At 39.6% G+C, this 19,128-nt stretch overlaps 1 protein-coding gene across 1 annotated transcript in view; it reads left to right on the top strand.

The window, feature by feature from the left end:
• Window positions 1–19,128, top strand: part of spock1 (SPARC (osteonectin), cwcv and kazal like domains proteoglycan 1) — a 140,056-nt gene that overhangs the window by 49,883 nt on the left and 71,045 nt on the right. The window lies entirely within an intron of this gene.

Below are 19,128 nucleotides of genomic sequence, written 5' to 3' on the forward strand. Positions count from 1 at the left end.
CATCTCCAAACCATGACACCTATAGGACAGTGGTACGATGTTTCCATTCTGAAGTTTAGCAAATTTCAACATTTATGTCTGCATTTATTCAACATTTTCGTCTGCTACTCTGTCATCTTGAAATAGGTGCTTTATGTGGACTCACAGCTTTCCAGCATGAAAAAAACTACCTTTAAATTACCCTTTAATTATAAAGTAGTTACCAAATAATTAAAATCTAAATCTACCTAGTAAAATGTTAGGTTCTTGGGGTGGGGATGGCTGGGCACTCTCCTTCCTTCTTTTCACATTCCACCGTCCATTTTAGAAAAACATAAACACTCACCTGAGCACAGGTGTTAGCTCACCTTTGCACTAACAGTTTGCATGATTGAATGACTGAAATATTTCACACTAGTTGGTTTAAAGGCATAGGTATGCGTGTGTGAACACGCATACTAATGCCATCGGTTTGCAGGCCATGGGTTTTGTGTACATGTTGACATGTGGAAATTTTTTTTAGACAGCAGGTGTGTTGATAACATTTGAGTGTGGACAGGCCCCGCCCTTTTTGTACTACACTTGAACCTTACCGTAATGATAAACAACCAGTAAACTTGTTGCTTTATGCTGCTTCATTGTCTTATCCCCCCCCCTCTATAACATCCCTCTCTCTTCTTCCCTCCTTTCCTTTTCCGTCCGGTCCAATACCAAAGATTTTCAAACATGATTGAAATTAATAAAGTTTGGCCTCAATTACAAAAGTGATTTATTCAGACATACCTTTGGTTTGTCTGAAGATTAATAACCCCTGTTGTTAAAGTAAAATATGTCCAACACAAGAGGCCTTCAGCTCTCATCTGTCTGCCCAGCTGTTGGACAGGACAAGTTAAAAAAAAAATGTTAGGTTATCTAATTCTTGGACTACTGTACCAACAAGATACATAAAAGAAATACATAATAACTACGATTTTTATAGTATGTATGCAGCAGTTAAGGTGTAAAACACAGGCTATTAGAACATTTTACTATGACACACTACATACTGGATTTCAAAAAGTTGTTGGTTAGACTCCAACCACCCTCAATCAAACATCATCTCTGTGACCTCTCAAAAAAACTTGGATTTCAATTGCAATTTCAATAGAAAAAGGTCATACTAGAAAAGAAAAACAATAATTTCCTAACAGTTTTCTCTACTACATAAATAACATGCAAATGAATATGATCAGGCTGTGTCATTACATTCTTACCTTTAAAACTGAAATAAACCTTCCATCAGTGGATGAGTGGGATGTCACTTGTCCCAGGGGGCCTCATTAAATTTTATTCCATTCTCTTCAATCAGAGTAAGAAAAGTTTCTTTGCAATTTCAGTCATAACTGAGGCTGTAGTGGAAGGAATGGATATGCTCTATCCTAAACGGAATAAATCTACTGTAATAATTGCACCAGATCATTGTATTCCCTCTGTGGAGGGAGCTCATTCTTCTCCCAATCACTCATTACTCTGTTAAAAGGGGTCATTCCCCATGTTGGCTTATTAGGGACTTGATGCTTTTTGTCAGGAGAGATGTGAGAAAGGATCAGGTTAGAATGATAGACCATGTAATATTAGTGTATTACTTACAGTCTCTGAAGTGCCTTTTATCACTGTAAGTATTGTAGATAAGAAGGTTTCTAAACTATACTTGGCTGACATAATAATAACTATTAAATCATGAAATTGTTTCATTTCAGTTTGTTTTTTTTAATCAATTTTACATATTCCTTAGGCACTGTGAAAAGAATGTAACAAAACATTCAAAACTACGACGGAGTTTTAGGGCCAGTTTGCAAAAAAAAGAAATATTAAATTACATTTTTTAAGTCGCAAATTTACGAGAAAGAAGGTCATAACTGTTAAATTACGAGATTTGAAGTCGTGAATTTAAGAGAAAAAAATCTTGTAAATTTACAAGAAAAAAAGTCATAGTACAAAAGTAATAGTAGTAAAAGTAGATTAACGAGGAGAAAACACCAAAGTTTTCCGTTTATTGGAGCCTAGTTTGAAGATGAAATATGTGGAGCCTTTTGTGAGGCTTTATTTCCGAATAGGTTTAAAAATCAAAGAGATTCTGAACCTTTTGGCGACTCAAAATCAGATTATTTTCAGTGGAGCCGGCTTTCCGGGGTTTGGTGTCAGGAAAGCGGAGAGAAAGAATTCAGTCTCTCTGGTCTCCTGTGGTTGACTCCATGACTTAGGGGGTGGGGGGCTTGGTCGTCCCTGCTCCTTGCCCTTCTGCCGTGGTTTGGGGTGGGGGTCGGGGCCTCCGGTGCCTGGCGGGGGCGGTGGGGGCTCCGTTGGTCGGGGGGTCGGGTCCGGTGCCTGGGTGGAGCGGGCTGGGGCGCTGCGTGGTCCTCTGGGCTTGGGTGTGGGGGTGCGTGGTGGGGGGGTGGGGTGGTGGTCTGGCTTGGCTTGGGGGGGTGGTCCCTTTGCCTGCGCTGGGGGGGGGTTGGCGGGGGGCCCTGCTCGGGGGGGGGCCCAGCGGCGCCGGATGGGCTGCCCATCTGCACCTGGGGCTGGGATCGGCCCTTCCCTGGCTCTGGGACGGAACGGGACAACCCACTCGGGGCCCCCGGTCGCTCTGGGTGTCATCCGCTTCGGCTGCTGGGTCTGGGGTGGGGTGGGGGGCTTGTCGGCCCTGTCCTGTGGGGGGGGCGTTCTGGGGGGGAGGGGGGGCCCATTATTGGTACGGGTCGGGAGGGCTAACGGGTCGGGGTCTCCGCTGAGGCAATCAGTGGTTGCCTCGGCCGGTTGGCCTCCTCGGTCCCGTCAAGGCCTGAAAAGAGCTCCTCTAGGGCCGGCGTCTGGGGGTGGGGGCCTGGGCTTGCTCTGGGGGGGGTGACGCTTTCTGGCTCCTCTCTCTCTGTGTGGGGTGGGTGGTGCCGGGCCTGGGGTGTCGGCGCCTCCGGGGGTGGGGCCCCTGGGCTGGGTGGCCCTGGCCCCTTTGCTGGGGGTGGGGGGGGGGGGGGGGCTGGGGGACAGCTGTTTGACCACCGGGGAACAGTCTACCAGCTGTCCCCAACTTACCCCCTTCCTCATATAACCTCATATTAGGGTGAGGGGGTGGGGGGTCTAGCCTGCGATGCGCCTTGGGGGGGGGGCTACTTGGCAGTGGCCCTCCTCCTATGGTTGCCGTATGGAGTGGGCCCCCCCTCTTTCGGTTTTATTTGCACCTTGGACATGTAGGGCCCCTTGGTGGGGAGGGTGAGGGGACATCACTGTGAGTAATCAGGAGATGTCCCCTTAGTGCCCTACTTGCCAATTTTAACTGCACCCCCCTAAGTACACACACCCCTCCCCCTTCAATATATACATTCCAACATAAACACACACACATGCACACACACACCCTCTCAAACACACATACACGCACACACATTTTGCAAGGAAGGTGGGACCTGGGTCCATCTGTCCCCTACCCCTTCCCTGGTGGGGGGTGCGGGCCCCTTGGCAATGGCGGCCGTGTCCCTTGGGTGCCGGCTCCCTGGGCCCGGCGGTGCTCTCTCCGCACGCTGGGGGGGTTCATATTACACCTGAGCCGGGGGTGTTCGTGTCCCTGGGGGGTGGGTCCTGGTCCTTGCCCCTGAGCGCTGGGCCCCGCCAAACTTCCAACATGGCCGAGCCTGGTCGGGCCATATTTATAACACCCCTTGTGGGCCACCCTTTTTTCCCCGGGGTTCCCCCCTCCTGGGCGGGGGCGGCGGGCCTGCCTTGCTCCTCCCTGGACCAACCGTGGGCCGGGTGGGTGGCTGCCTGGAGTGCGGAGCGGTTCTCCCCTGGCGTCTTTCTCCGGTGGGGCCCTGCGTTGGGCTCTTCTGGCGCGGCGGGGGGGCTGCTTTCCTGGCTGGGCTGGGGCGGCGCTCTCTTTCCCTCCGCGCCTCCCTGCTCTCTGGCTCTGGGGGCCTCGCGGCGGTCCTGCTGGCCCTGGCCTGGGTGGCGGTCTTGGTCGCCCGGGGGGCGGTTGTTCCCTGCCTGTTCCCGTGTGGCGTTGGGGGAATTCTGGCTGCCGCTGCTGCTGCGGCGGGGGTCTGGGTGTGGGGGTGGCTGGGCGCTCCTCCTCCTTCTTTTCACATTCCACCATCCATTTTAGAAGAACATAAACACTCACCTGAGCACAGGTGCTCACCTTTGCACTTATAGTTTGCATGATTGAATGAATGAAAGATTTCACACTAGTTGGTTTAAAGGCATAGGTATGCGTTCGTGAACACTATCTGTTTTGTGTACATGTTGACATGTGAACATTTTTTGCAGCTAGCAGGTGTGTTGATAATATTTGAGTGTGTGTGAACAGGCCCCGCCCTTTTTGTACTACATTTGAACTGTACTGTAATGATAAACAACCAGTAAACCTGTCTGCTCTATGCTGCTTCATGGTCTTACCCCCCCCCCCCCCTCTCACTATCACCCCCCCCACCCCCTCTGACATCCCTCCCTCTTCTTCCCTTCTTTCCTTTTCCGTCCGGTCCAACACCAAAGATTTTCAATCATGGTTGAAATTAATAAAGTTTGGCCTCAATTACAAAAGGGGTTTGTTCAGTCACACCTTTGGTTTGTCTTTAGATTAATAACCCCTCTTGTTAAAGTAAAATATGTCCAACACAAGAGGCCCTCAGCTCTCATCTGCCTGCCTAGCTGTTGGACAGGACAAGTAAAAAAAAAAAAAAAAAAGGAAAGCGGAGTTTCATATGTAAAATAAGGAGCTCACAGTTTGGGGTGTTGAGGACCAATACTTTATTTTCCTTTTCATTCACACACCCTGAAGTTTATTTGTCACCTTACGTCATAAACCTGTCATCCGAACACCAATGCTGAAGTAAACAGTGTTACATACGTCTCCTCCTCCAGATGAAGCGTCCCGTTTCAACATAAAACAATAAAGATGAATGAAAATAGTCTGTTATATTAGGATTAGAACGTTGAAAACGCCAAAAAGTGTTCCTCCTTAGATGAAAGCATCACACAGACGTAGAGTTCTTGTCTTTGGAGAAGGGAAGAAAGGATTGAAGTGGACAGCTGCAGGGATACCGACGGCTTCATCAGGCTGCAGAGATCCTGCAAACCACCCAGCAATAAATAAAACATTAATAAATTGTAAATAAAACAAATGAGCTTCCAAATATTTGAAACGTTATCAATAAACATTCAGCTTACCTGTTCCACTGAGTTTAGTCGGTCTGCTCTGCTGCGTGCTGCGTGGTGTTCACTTGCTGCTCTGAATGCTCACTTCGACTTTAATCTCGTAAAATTACGTGTATTTTTTCTCGTAAATTTACGAGTTTCTTTTCGTAAGTGTAAGACTTAAAATCTCGTAATTGTACTTTTTTTTTTTTCTGGTGGCCCTAAAACTCTGTTGTACAAAACTAAGCAGAGTATAACCATTTAGTTTTTTTTATAGCAAAATTCTTTCCGTTTTTGTCAAATTCTTATCATCATAATTGATTATTTATAGCAAACAAATTTGTGGATAGAATTTGTTAAATATTTAACTAAATATTTTAATACATTGTTTTAGTTTACAATAGATGAGCAGCTAAAATGTAGATTACTAAAATAGCACAACTTAATGAGATAGTGTGAAAAAGAAGCCCTGAATAGTGCAACTTTAGCATAATTGTGAAGGTGAAGAGATGTGTTTGTGCTTTAGCTTTGACTCGTTGAATGTCTTCTATTAGCATTTAACGAGGAGTTGCACTTTTCTTCATCTTGCATTTGTGTTTGCTTCATCTCTATCCACCCTGCACTTCTATTCCTTCTCTACTCACTTTATTCTATGTTGGGCTTTTCATTTTCCTTTTTGCTGCTACATCAGCACCTTTCTCTTTGTTTCCCCTCACAAACTTTGCTCCTGAGTAAGCCTTTAAATGATCAAGAGACAGTATGAAATTAGCTCCTGACTCCTGTGAGCTTTCAAGGTGTGTGTGCTGGCATACTTGTGTGTAAGTGGGGTGTAAGTGAAGCAGTCGTGCTACTATTAACTGCAACTTAAAAAAAAAACAACAAAAAAACAACAGCTACTGTTTCTATGCTCTGTTGTATCTAAATAAAGAGGGCCATGCTCCCAATGTAAAGACAAAGATAGTTTCTTTTGGGGTTTATTTTGTTGCTTTTTTTGGCCACACAATTTCACAAACACAGGTAGAAGTAGCTTGAAGCAACCAGTAACACATGGCTTGTTATACTGTCGAAGGTTAAGAAAGACTAAATATAAAATGTTGTGCCATGAATCCAATGCATTCAAATTGGTTTTTATTGAAATTGAAATTGCTGAGACTAAGTGGAGTGTCATGCAAATCAGAATTTGACAGGGGTTCCAGCATAGAAAAGGTTAGTATGCTTTGCCCAACGTAGATTTTACACAATAGGGTTAGGGTTTGGGTTTGCACATTCTGCAATAAAAAAAAAAATCACAAAAAGTTTACATAAACACTGTACATATGAACTGTCTAGGAGCTGAGCTCAGAATCTAGTGTAAATTAAAGCCTAAATCTAATTTAATCAGTGAATGATATTGTTGCCTTGGTTTATTATTAAAAACAATATATTATTGTTAGTTTAGTGTGTTACCCAATTTACAATATGTATTTAACAAAGAATCAAGATGTTAATCTGCATCTTTTTTTTTGCATCAATGTGGAATTACATGTACATTGTTTTTCTTCGCCTCACAACCAACCAACCATTTTCTGACACATAATCAAATCACACATTTCTAAATTTATTTCTAATCATTGAAAACATAAATGCTTTATTATTTTTTTTCTGTTCAAGGTGATACTATGGGATTCTTGAATAGCTTTTCCTTTTAAAAATAAAGTGATCAGTAACTCAAAAAATAAGTTAAAAGAGATGTTTTTTAAGGCATCTAATATCTTGTTGAACACATTTTTTTTATAGATTGCTTAAAACTCTATGAAAATTTGATGTGTATTTCACTTTTTCTGTGATGTTTTATTGATCAGTTGTTCCCAGTTAGGAGTCCCTGCCTACTTGGTGGTAGAGTGTTAAAGAGCGTATGGTCTTTCTCTGTTCAGAGGTTATTAAAATTAGATTTTCTTATGGACAGAAATCACAGCTAAGTTCATGTATCAAATAGTCTGTGCATGTTGAAGGACTGCAGCATTGCTATCGAACAAAAAAAGATACAACTACTTTTTGAATAGGTGTTTAAAACAAAGAACATGTTTAAAGTATGAAAAATAAAGGGCCATATGATGGTGGGAAGGCAGGGTCTCACATCAGAAAGGTCTTGAATCAAATCTGACATTATTGTGAGTTTCAGAGCATTATGGTTTCTTTACAAAGTGTGCAGTAAATGTCATTACTTTTTGTTTGTTTCTTTTTATTTCTGTAAAATAATGTAATTGCGGGAATGTTGATGGAAAATAAGATTATAAATTAAAGGAAAGAATATTTAGTAATCAAAAAAGGAGGATACAGACTGATCTCGAAATTTCAACTCCTAACCCCTTTCTCCACCTAACCATACCGACTGTTGGAAAACCTGAACAGTGAGCGCAATTCTCACTGTTACTGTGGTTGTTTGTTCTGTCTGTTTTGCAGTTATTCTGGGAACAGTAAAGATTGTGACCTGGATAATCTGAAACTCTCAACTCTCCTGGGATTTAGATCATATCTTTGTTATCTAGTGAGATTTTTCTTACACAAAGGTAGACGGGAGTGCAGAGCTTACTGTTGACAACTACACTAGAACAACTCTAAAGTCTAAATGTCACCTGGCACTGTGCACTTAGTTTCAGTCATACTTTAGTAGTTCAATCTAGGCCATAACTTAAGACCCACGCACTTTTTCCTTTTAAAACTGCTTTCATTCCTCATCATTTATTAATGTGTTTGGGGAGCACTTGCACATTGCAGCCATTGCAGCCTTTTCAGCGGTTAGTGTATCAACTGTTGTTTCAATGCAAGCTGGGAGTTTTGCTATGACTAAACATTATCACTGGAAATTACTCAAAGTAAAACCACATGGTGAGTATTTTTTTGTTTTTGAGTGAACTTTCTATAAACCCTGGAGATAGACAGAACATGTCTGCACAGATCAACAGTTTCTGAAATACTTAAGGACTTATGGTCTTTAATACCACAATGTATTTTTATCATGTTCTTGTTTTCTCATTATGGAGAACACATATAAAGAAGATTGGGCTTAAAATTGAACCGGTTAGTTCAAGAGGGGGGCCCAAGTCCAAGAGGTTTGTTTTTCCGCAAAATGATTTCAATTGCATAGCGTAAAGGGAGGCTACACCAAATGATTAATACTTTACCCAGATTTAGCACCAGTTCATAGCTTACATAGTATAAAGCACCTCACTTTTATAATTTCATAGGACTAGCAAACTAAAGTCTCTGGACTTGGGCCTTTCTTGAATTAAACAGGGGCGCTGCCACATTGGAAAACTAGTGCTGCCATCTATGGGATAAAGCAAAACCCATGCAAGAGAGGCCCAAGTTCAGGAATTTTGCACTTGATGCATTTTAAATGTCAAGCATAGTCAAAACATTACTACAGATTTAGGATTTTTTTGCACATAATCAGATTGCTTTTCCCTTGTATACCATAGAACATATAATATCTCTCTTTTGAAAAATTGTGGACTTGGGCCCCTTTTGAACCAACCGATTCAATTGCATTTCTGAGTATGTCTTTTTTAAATTGTTGTGAATCAGAAGCAGATGAAAAATGCCGTTAGAAAAAGCTTGTAAGTCTGACGTAAAACTCCCAATGGCAACCCACACGCTCCCTGCCCAACTCCATTCCAATGCATCCATTTGTAGACAAATAGATCCATGTACGTCTTTGTTTTCCTGATCTGAGTTGGCATCTGGCTCAAAATATTACGACTGGATAGCTCCAATATTGGTAATGTTAGGTTGGGGGTGTAAGGGGCTTTAAATAAAGGGATGTAAGTGTAAAAACAGGGGTGATGGGAAATGAAGACAGGCTCACTTTATGCCAGCAGTTCCGCCCACAACTCAGAGGTGAATTCACCTCTGAGTGAATTATCTGTCCTAGATAATGACATAGTTTTTTGTTTTGGTTAATCTTTTGGTTAAAAATGACCCTATCACAATTAAAAGACCACTGGGAACAATTTTGTAACATCACAAGGATTGGAAAGGGACTTTAACTCATCTGAAATCAACAATTTTTGCATGGTCATTTTTACTGTGGCATTTGATCCAAATGCATGGAAACACTGTACAGTAACTTGATTAGGCATATTGTACAAGTACAGGTTGAATTCACAAATTTCTAACTACCAGTGTTTGTCTATTTGAGAATTCATAAACTTTTAGTCTCCCTTTGCTTTTACCGTATGTAAAACCCAACACAGTATAAGACCCTTCAGAAAAGTAAAAAAAATTAAATAATGACGTTTTTCCTAATAATATAGTGGAAAGAAGAAAGCCTAATACAATGTGAAAGATTAGTCTGTAATTTTCTCAGCTGTGCTTAGCTTGACAAAGCCACAGAAGCACACATATGTTGAAGTGTGTCAGCGTCCTTCCACTTCAGAACTTTCAGGTGTTAACTTTGCAAACAGACAGGCCTGACGTCAGTTAGACTGAGAAGGTGGGGGAAGTGAAAAAGGAGCTGAGCCTAAGACTCATCTGAGGGGTTCAGGACAGCTCCATCGTGCTGAGGGAGGAGAAAACTCTGCACGCTTAGAGAGGGGAAATGAGCTGGAGGAGGAAAGAATTAAACAGAGCCGAGTAATGCAGTCAGAGGAAAGTAGGAACATTTATCAGTCCATCCTCCTGAGCTCTCCCCTTATTTCCCCAGTGGAGCCGGCAGATAAGAGAGCCTGTGTGCATGACTGGCTTAACACTTGGCCCATCACCACTGCCGCACTATCACTGTGGGACACTGAGACAAGCTAAGGGATTCTTCAGATAAGGTGGTATTTAAACAAGATTGGACAGCTTCTATGCATGATATTGACTTCCTGAACTTAAATCAGAGCTTCTGCATTTTGGATATGATCAGTAACACAAATTGAAATCATACATCAAACAAACTCCCTTTTTCTTTTGTATGTAATTTCTCCACTTCTGATGCCTTTTCACAATAAGACTCAACACATTTGTTCTCAATGAAAACTTTCAGACTTCAACGGTTGTGGAATTTGGAAATAGAGTAGCTGGGTTTTCCTTTTACTTTTTCCTAGTTAATTATTCTAGTTGGTGAATAAAAGTGTGGATGGAGATGGGAACAGTCTGCACGTTAGATCCAAACAGGCTCTCTAATGCAGAAAACCAAAGAGCTATTTGACTAAATAAAAAGAGAAACAGATGATTTCTTTTCCTAGCTTCTGTCCAATGTTTTCCACATGTCCATATAAATAATAACAAGTGCAGAGCACAGATGCTGGTGGGCTGTTAATGTTAATGCACATATTTTGGAAAATGCAGGAGTGAGCAAACAGCTGTCAGGTGAAAAAGAAACTACTTTGTGCATTTTTTTAATATACTTTGTGCAAAGCCAAGACTGTAAAAGCGTAAAGTCGTGCACGTGCAGCTGCAGCAGAAACTTTTTTTTTTCTCTTACAGCCACACACTCACTGTAGCTCACTTGACTGATCGGACCATCAAATACGGCACTGAAAATACTTTTTTTCTGACCTGGTGTCTAAAGTGTGGTCAGACAGAAACAACATGTAGCTGTCTCAATGAAATCTACTGGCACAATCGTGTATCTAGTATTTTTTTCTCTGTGTCCACAGAAACATTACCTCCCAAAGACTTGGATCTATGTTGATCTCAACACCAGTGGGAGCTGTTGACAGCCGTCAAAGCTAAAGACAACCTATAGAAGCATGAAAACTGTTTTATCTCGAAAAGATTTTCTCTAAATGGAAGTAAATTCAGAAAAACCCAACACAAAATATTTTATTTCTTCCAGTAGGCATAAATGTAAACATTAGAAAGAGAACATAGCATACAAAAATAAAAAAGGATGCATTTCTTTAAAATTGGGCTTTGTTCTTCACTGTTTGCTCTTCAGGAGCCTAAGTAACAAGACAAATTCACAATAGGGAGTCATTTATCATGTATCACATGAAAACAAGCATGAATAATGTTCGTTTTTAGCATCCACTATATCAAACCAGCAGCGAAACAACAGTAACACTGGGATGGAAATACAAAGTTTCTTGACTTTTTATTTCATGTATATTATTGTATTTCAAGTATTCTCCAGATTCTAAATACTCTACATCAGCATAACGTTACTTAAAATCAGATTTAAAAAAAAAAGTGTGGTTCTTATTTGTGATACATTTGTGGCAGCACATGTGATTATTGGGAGCTTTTGTGACCATGAGTTGTTCAGTGCAGGTGTAAAACTTCAAATTTGACCCTTTTTCAAAGTTATTTTTTCTTTTAAGTCTGCGGTTTAGTATATTTAGAGGAGGATGTTTTAGGAATGAAGACACTTTTAAAGTACATAAAGACATTCATCAATTTTGAGCTACAAACTGTGCTTTGTAAAGGCTTTCGCCGGAAAACTTGGAAAAGAATGGGAATGAAAAGGAAGCATCTCATTTTTTGAGCTTTTGTTCAGTTTACTCATCTGTGGGGGGTGTTCAGCAACAGTGGGAATGACAAGAAGAAACTGATGGATGAGGGGGAGTTTTCAAATAGAAAGCAAACTGTGAGGGGTGGGGGGTATACAGAGAGAAAATAAGTTGTTTGTGTTGTTGCAGTTATTGTTTATGTCTGCACTGGTTTGCCGGTTGCTTACATAACCTTACAGTCCGGGCAGGCAGCTCTTCAGCCTTCTCTCTTTGCTCTGCGCTTTCTTTAATCCCCTTCCATTCTTTAATCTCCCGAACCCTTCTTCAGATGTAACTTGGCAACAGACAGGGTTTACTTTGAATAGAATAGTTAAAAGAAAGCATGCACATTCACTCCTACTTCATTTCAATTCATCACCTAATCTGAAATAAAATGTGCATTTATTTTTTAAACTTGATTCTTTGCAGAAAATCCGGTCTGGGAGGACACGCTGAGTCAAGGAGATGTCAGCTCAGACTGATAAAACTTATGCTACTCAGTACTTTGACATTTTCCCTGTAAGGCTAAGAAAAAAATATTTGTTGACGGATTCATTTATTTTAAATGTATCCCGAATTTCATAAAATCGTAATATGTCAACCAATCATAAAAACTCAAAGAATTCAGAATAAGCAAAAAAAAAATTCAGATCCATCTTTTAAACCAGCATTGCTGGAGCCCATCCCAGCTACTGTTGGGTGAAGCTGGGGTACATCTTGGATAGTTCGCCAGTCCATTACAGGGCGAAATGAAATTATAAAAACATTAAATGAAGTTACTAAAAATTGTAAAAATGCAAAAAGTGAATCTAATTATTAATGTAAAAGTATAGTCATAAAAACTAGGGGGGAAAAGGCTAGCAAGGTATGTTTTTAGTCATGATATCTGCTGTTTGAGATCAAAATTACAATTGTGGTTGATCTGCTTTCACTGTGGGTGTAGATGCACTCAAGTCTCTGGTGGTAATTGTGGTGCAGCTGCATTAGCATTCTCATTTCTGCTCGCCCCTTCAGTCAAAATTGCATGACCTTAAATTGCTCTTGGTTTGAGTGCTGGTCATAACATTGATAGCACACATTTCTCAGTCATAAGCACCAATCCAAATACTTGGTGAAGTGTTTGGGGGGGAAAAAGTCATTTTATTTTATTTTTTTAAATCAAATACCTCCTTATGGCAACAGCTAGAGGGCTTTCATAAACTCCAATTTTATAGTTGACTTCAATCACTGTAATCACTATAATGGGCCTCATTAAATCTTTTGAGTTCAGAAGGAAGTTCATGTAAAATTCTACCCCACTATAAGTTGCATTACCTATACTAAATAATAAAGTTACAATAATAAGTCTAAGTTCTGCTAGTCCTACTTAGCATTCCTCACCTCAGCAGAGAGCAAACAGTGCAGTAATCTGAGGCAGTGTCACTAAAAGCCACTGTGTGCTGTGTTGTGCTATCTGCTCACAAAGCTCGTGTCTCAGCTTCACTGGCTGCTGATTGGATCAGAGGATGTAGCCTAAAGAGAAGAGCGACGACCTGGTGGAGAAGGGAGAAAAGAGAAACAGATTTAGGGAGGAGGGTATAAAAATTATAGGGGAAAATAGGAAGGAAGAAAAGGAATTTAACAAAGTTTTAAAACCATGGAAATTAAAACAAAAATTTAAAGAAAAAACCTATATGGTAAATATTTAATGCAGTTTGGTCTCTTCAAGAAGTGGGATTTGCATCCTCATCCCCTGATTATGACATTTTCAAGCAGCACTCCAGGCCTGGCTTTGCCTATTTTAATGTTAATGTGAATATTTTACATACTTACAATTATTCATTCCTTAGGGTTTCAATATCCAAGGTTTAAAAATTGAAAAAATAAGTATTGACTACTTGACTTGGGGGGTATTATGAAATTTTCTTTAATTTTATGGTTACCTGCTAAATTAAAAAATAAATAAAAGAATCCATTCAATTAACTTCATGTTTATGCTCACCTCATGCTTCTTTGGAACTATTTCATATTGGTACATAATAAATTGAATAAAATTGGATTATTGCCACAAGAAGATTAGTCTTTTGCATTTAGATATATTCTATACATAGACTGATAAACAGAAATAGCTGAAACACAGAGTTTTATAGCTGAAAGCCCTTAAGACTTTAATAAATACAGTAGGGTTGGCAGGTAACATAGACTAGCTCTCATTAAACGATATGGATGCAAGCCAATAGTTCAATCCCCCATCTGTACGGACGCTCTTTCATAGCCTTGTAAGCCTAAATATGGTTTAACTCTCATGTCTTTAGAAACAGACAGTACTCATTTGTGCTATTCTGGTTTTTATCTCTATTCATTTTTACTCCCATTATGCCCAATTAAAAGATCTAAGGACAGTTTTTTTTTTTTCTTTTATACTTTCTTCTTTCTAATCACCTTTTCGCACTCAATGATCAGGCTTTCTCAATTATTATAACACATCTGCCCTAAGAAAACAGTTATAATTTGCCGGAATAGAAAGAGTTGTCACTGCGGCAGTGAAAAATGGGTTGTTTGCTCAGTTGTGAGTTCATGTGCTCCTAGAATGATTTTCAAGACCTCATTTTAGGGGAGAAAAAATATGTAAAAATTCAGTTAAATGCTAAAATTAATTGTTAAAAGTGTCTAAAGGATTATCCTTTGGGAACACAAAGCCCAAAACTTGATGTTCCAAACCTCTGTTTTATCAAAAAATGAAAACCCACAGGAAATAAATACCTGAAAAAACACAAGATTACATGTGCAACTGTGAGGGTACAGTAGTGTCAAGAAAACATAAATCACTTTTGCTTTAAAAGCTAAGCTTTTGCTCCATAGGGACCTAAGAATGGTTCAGTGCTCACTGTGATTTAGTAGCAGAGTTTAAGACAGCAGAAAATGCAGAGTAATAATAAAACCTAATCAGAGTGGATGGCTTCATCATGTTTTAACCCCCCACCCCAAAACAAAAAAAAATAAAAAGCATTCTAAAAATGTGGGAGGTTTTTATGTTTATATGGTTACACAATATGAAATTCGTTTTTAAACCTCTACAAAACATTTCAAGACAAATCATGGATATGGATTGTTAATTTTTCTCCTAAATAGACTTTATTCATCTGTGAATAGAGCAGAGACCTTTATTGGTATTTGATTGGTTTTGATCAAACTTTAATATTTTTGACAGCTTTTTCTGAAAACGAAATCATGCAATTCACTACACCTCATCCTCCCAATGTCATCAGCCTTTGTCCACAAGACTCAGACTTTCAGTTTCAATGCCCATTTCAGTAAATTAGTTCAGTCCTTCCTCAGTTAGCTTCAAAAATAGCCCAACATTCTGGGATTTAACAAAATTAGGATCCACAAGACAAAACTCCTGCATTTATCTCTTCTGTAATCTTTTTTTTCTCTTAAATAAGCCAAAAGCCTCTAAATTCAACTAAAAAAAATACAACAACTAACCCTGAGTCTCAGAACCTGGGCTCGGTGTCCCTCCACTGGTTCCTTGTTTTGTTTTAGAATCAGTTATTAGATGTCATTTATCTGTTTAAATGTTTGTTAGGACATTTCAATGAATTCATGCTAATAATGTCACTTCTCAAAACCCACTTTTATTTATTAACTCACAACTTTGTCTTTCTATTGGTGACAGTGCAAATAATCAAACCTTTAACAGTAGTAAAATGCAAGAAACAATGTCATGATTACATTAAAGCTCACTATATCATTGGAGTTTAATACGGTGTTTAAGCACAGCGGTTCCATTTGTTATTATTTAAATGAAGGTGTTCTTTGGTTTTATAATGAGAGCATCTAATTTTCCCGGACAGTTATTGTGCTGCTTTTGAAATAGATTTTAAATTGAACCATTAATTAAAACCCAATTACACTGTGTAAAATTATGATTGGTAATAAACTCTTAGTGCCTGCAACTTTGAACAGCCCCTCTTTCCACTTGTAGCTGGATTTAGCAGCAAAACCTCCATCAAAAAAGATGTGATAGTAACGATCCAGTTTTATCTCCTCGTAATCTTTTTAAAAGGTTTGAATGACATTGGAACAGTGACCTGAGCAGGCAGCTCATACTTTATAGATAAGCGTATTAAACTGTTAATGAGGGACTTTTGCAGAGAAAGGTCATCGCTGCACTCACCCTAAATAAGAATGTATTTGGTAACAACTTGTGCAAAGGAGCATTTTTAGATATTTATGGCTGTTCACTGATGAAGTTAAACAGTGCTCTTCCCTCAAGGCATAACATGGTTAAAGGTCATGGTGCAGAGGTAGAGCGGTCAACCTCTGAACGGAAGATCACAGGTTTGGTTCCTGCCCTGCCTGCCCATGTGTCAAAATGTCCTTGGGCAAGACACTGAATCCTCCTGGTGCTGGTTGGTGCCAGTGTTCAGCATCAGTGTGTGAATGTGTGTGTTCTTTGGGGCTTTCATTCATTTACCAGTATCCTGAAAGAAGAACATCAAAATGTAAACTGTTCTGTATATAAAAATCCTACATGGACATGTAATCAAATGGCATGTTGTATAGAAATGACCCTACAAACAGAAGTTTGTTTATGAATTCCTTAATTCCAGAGCTACGTTCATATGGGCCATGTGACGCACATTCTTGAATTTTGAACTCTTGAATGTGCGTTAAGTTCACGGTGTTCATACCGGAAGAGTAGGGAGGGGCTTCTTTTTCTTTTTCTTCTGTTTATCAACGCATGTCCGCCACCTACAGTTGGAAGAGGCTTGGTGCGAAATGTCAAAGCAGAGCAAATCTGGCAAATCTTGCTCCAGGCTTTTTCTGTCACAGCTCTATTCTGATATAAGAAAGACTAAGCATCATATGATTTCACTGGGCACAAGCCGCAATTATTTATTTCTCCTACATGATAAACTTGCATGAATTCAAAGGGATGTCATCCAAGTCCCTGATTGGTCAATGTTCAACCTGGTTGGACTTTTTTGATATGTACAGCCAGAAAATGGTCGTAGAAACTTGTGTAGCGACGCGTGAACTTGAGAGTTTTGAAAACAGAAATCCAAAACATGCATATACACAGGTTACATTAACTTTTCATTGGAAGTGGTCGCTTGAACGCATGTTGCCAAGGGCATTGTGAATGTAGCATGAGATAAAATGATCTGTAGATACAAGAAATCATGGTTCAGATGGTGATAGTGATGACTTTGAGGTTGGAATGACTGTTGAAATTGTTTTTTTTTGGATAATAATTGAAACAATTGAACAATGTCATATATAAAATCTTCTTTTAGTCAGTCTGAACAGTCCAACCATCTTTTTTTAATGCTTCCTAATATTGAAGTTTCCAGATAAACATATCACCATGTATTAAAGATGTAACTGTAGTTATTTTTGCAATATATTTTTCACTGTTTTATATCCTTTTCTTGTTACAGCAACTTGTAGCACTTCCATAATGTATCAATAATTCTTTAAAAGAATCATTTTCAGACATAGTTTTAGCATGACGCTCATGTCTTGAATGTTTCACGTGCTCGATATTCTTTACACTCTCATATCATATTCCAGTGCAACAGAATGACGGTGGAATAATTTGCTTTTTTTCTCCACAGAATTCTTTTTTGCGCAGCGTTCATGCCTCGCTCCTCTCTCTGATTTTCCTTTATGCTGTTATGCTACTCTGGCTTCACAATTTGGCCTCGTTGTGTTTCAAATTACATGCCACGTCAAATAAAGCTGCAAGTGCGTGTACGTGTGAGTTCTGCGGTAATCAGCCAGCTTCAGAATTAGATTTGCATTAAACGGATCTCTGGAGTTGAGCTTGGTATTCTGAGTGAGTCACATAGGGTTGTAATGGATCTGATGGGCATAGCATACTGTGCCATAATTACTGACCTTTCCTTCTTTCTCTTCTCTCTCCTCGCAATTCTCCTGTGCCCTCTGCAATCATTTCCAGGAAGCAGAGGTAAGTATAGTCATTGTTTCTTTGACTTCAAATGCTATTTTAAAGAGAAATAACACAGTTCCTCCCTGGAAGCCCCAGACATTGCAGCGTTTGTCTGACACCTACTTAAAGACATATAAGAGAAGCTGGAGATGTTTTTTGTTTTTTTTCCTTTTGGCTACTCCCTTCAGGGGTTGCCACAGCGAATCACCCTGAGAAGCTGGAGCAGTATTGCTGATTTGAATGCACAGCAGGTTTGATGTCTGGTCAGGCACAGTGCAGGATAGTTCAGAATATTAAGATTCCGCCATGTCGTTTTATAGATTTTAAGCTTTCTGAGTGATTGAGTGATTGAATTTTCCAGTATAAAGCCTGTCATTTTGACATGACAAACTGTGAATATAAAGACACCCAAGCATGATGATCCTATTTCCATTTAGTTTGAAGCCTATTGCAGAGGTTGGAAATATGTGAAGGAGCATGGAGCTTATGTACAGCTCAAAAGAAGCATTTTTGATTTTCTCATTCTGTTACTTTTTGAATAATGACACTTTAACCTTTTCAACAAGAACAACTGTTCTTCAGAAATATGTAGGTTTAAAATGTCAAAGCTGCCATGCTGTGAAATGTTCCATTGCACTCCTGAAGCATCTACGGAGAAAAGCACTCCAACTGTGCGTATCATGAGCGTATGATGAATACAGTAAGATAACACGCTAAAAGCATCAAAAAGAGAAGTTTTTGTTTCAACAGATTCTGATTACTACACAGTCAGTAGCTGATGACTCCTTGTGGCACGTTGTTTTTAACCTTCAGTCCTGCAAATGAAATTGGCAATAAAGAAGATTTTTTTTAAATCAGATTTGACTGCACTTTCGTATATATGCTTAATCATACCCGAAGAGAAGGCACAACAGTTGATCATCCAGAGCATCAAAAATGATCATATCATACTCTCAACCCTCTCCAGATGCTTTTTGTTTTTATGGATGAGGTTCATTTTAATAATCTGAATACATTTATTCTGTCCCACCTGTCATATTCGTAATTGGTTGTATCTAAAAAAAAATATTGGTCTAATTCCAAATGAAATGATACACTGCAGAGATTTTTAAGGGTAGAGTCTAATTTGTGATAAATTTCGAGGATTGACAGGTTTGTGAACAAAATCCATGTCAGATTAGCCCCTGTGTTTTGTCAACAGAATAGGACTTTAATGAATTTGTAGAGAAGCTAAAACGCAACAGCCCAGAAGCTGTAAGTCTTTCCAAGATGAGAAACGCTGTGTGTTCTAATCCACATTGTTGTTTAATTTGTATAGTGGCTATTTGAGGGCCCAACACTGACAGTGTTTACACCTAAGAGGGTTAAAGTGGCAGAGCGCTACTACCAAGCTGGCTATGTCACCATATTTTGTCTAGATAGTTTCTCACCGCTTTCCTTGTTTTCAAATTGAGACTAGTTCTACAGAAACACAAATAAACCAACTGTGTCTGGACAGTCACTAAGTATAACCTATTCCCATAGTCGATCTGTCAGTTTTATATGTAGAACTCTTGCAGAAACATCCCTTAAAAATTTCAAAATTTTCTC

Source organism: Oryzias latipes, chromosome 10 (assembly GCF_053564925.1).
Source record: "Oryzias latipes strain Hd-rR chromosome 10, Olatipes_Hd-rR_3.1".
In the NCBI taxonomy this organism is placed as follows: Eukaryota; Metazoa; Chordata; class Actinopteri; order Beloniformes; family Adrianichthyidae; genus Oryzias; species Oryzias latipes.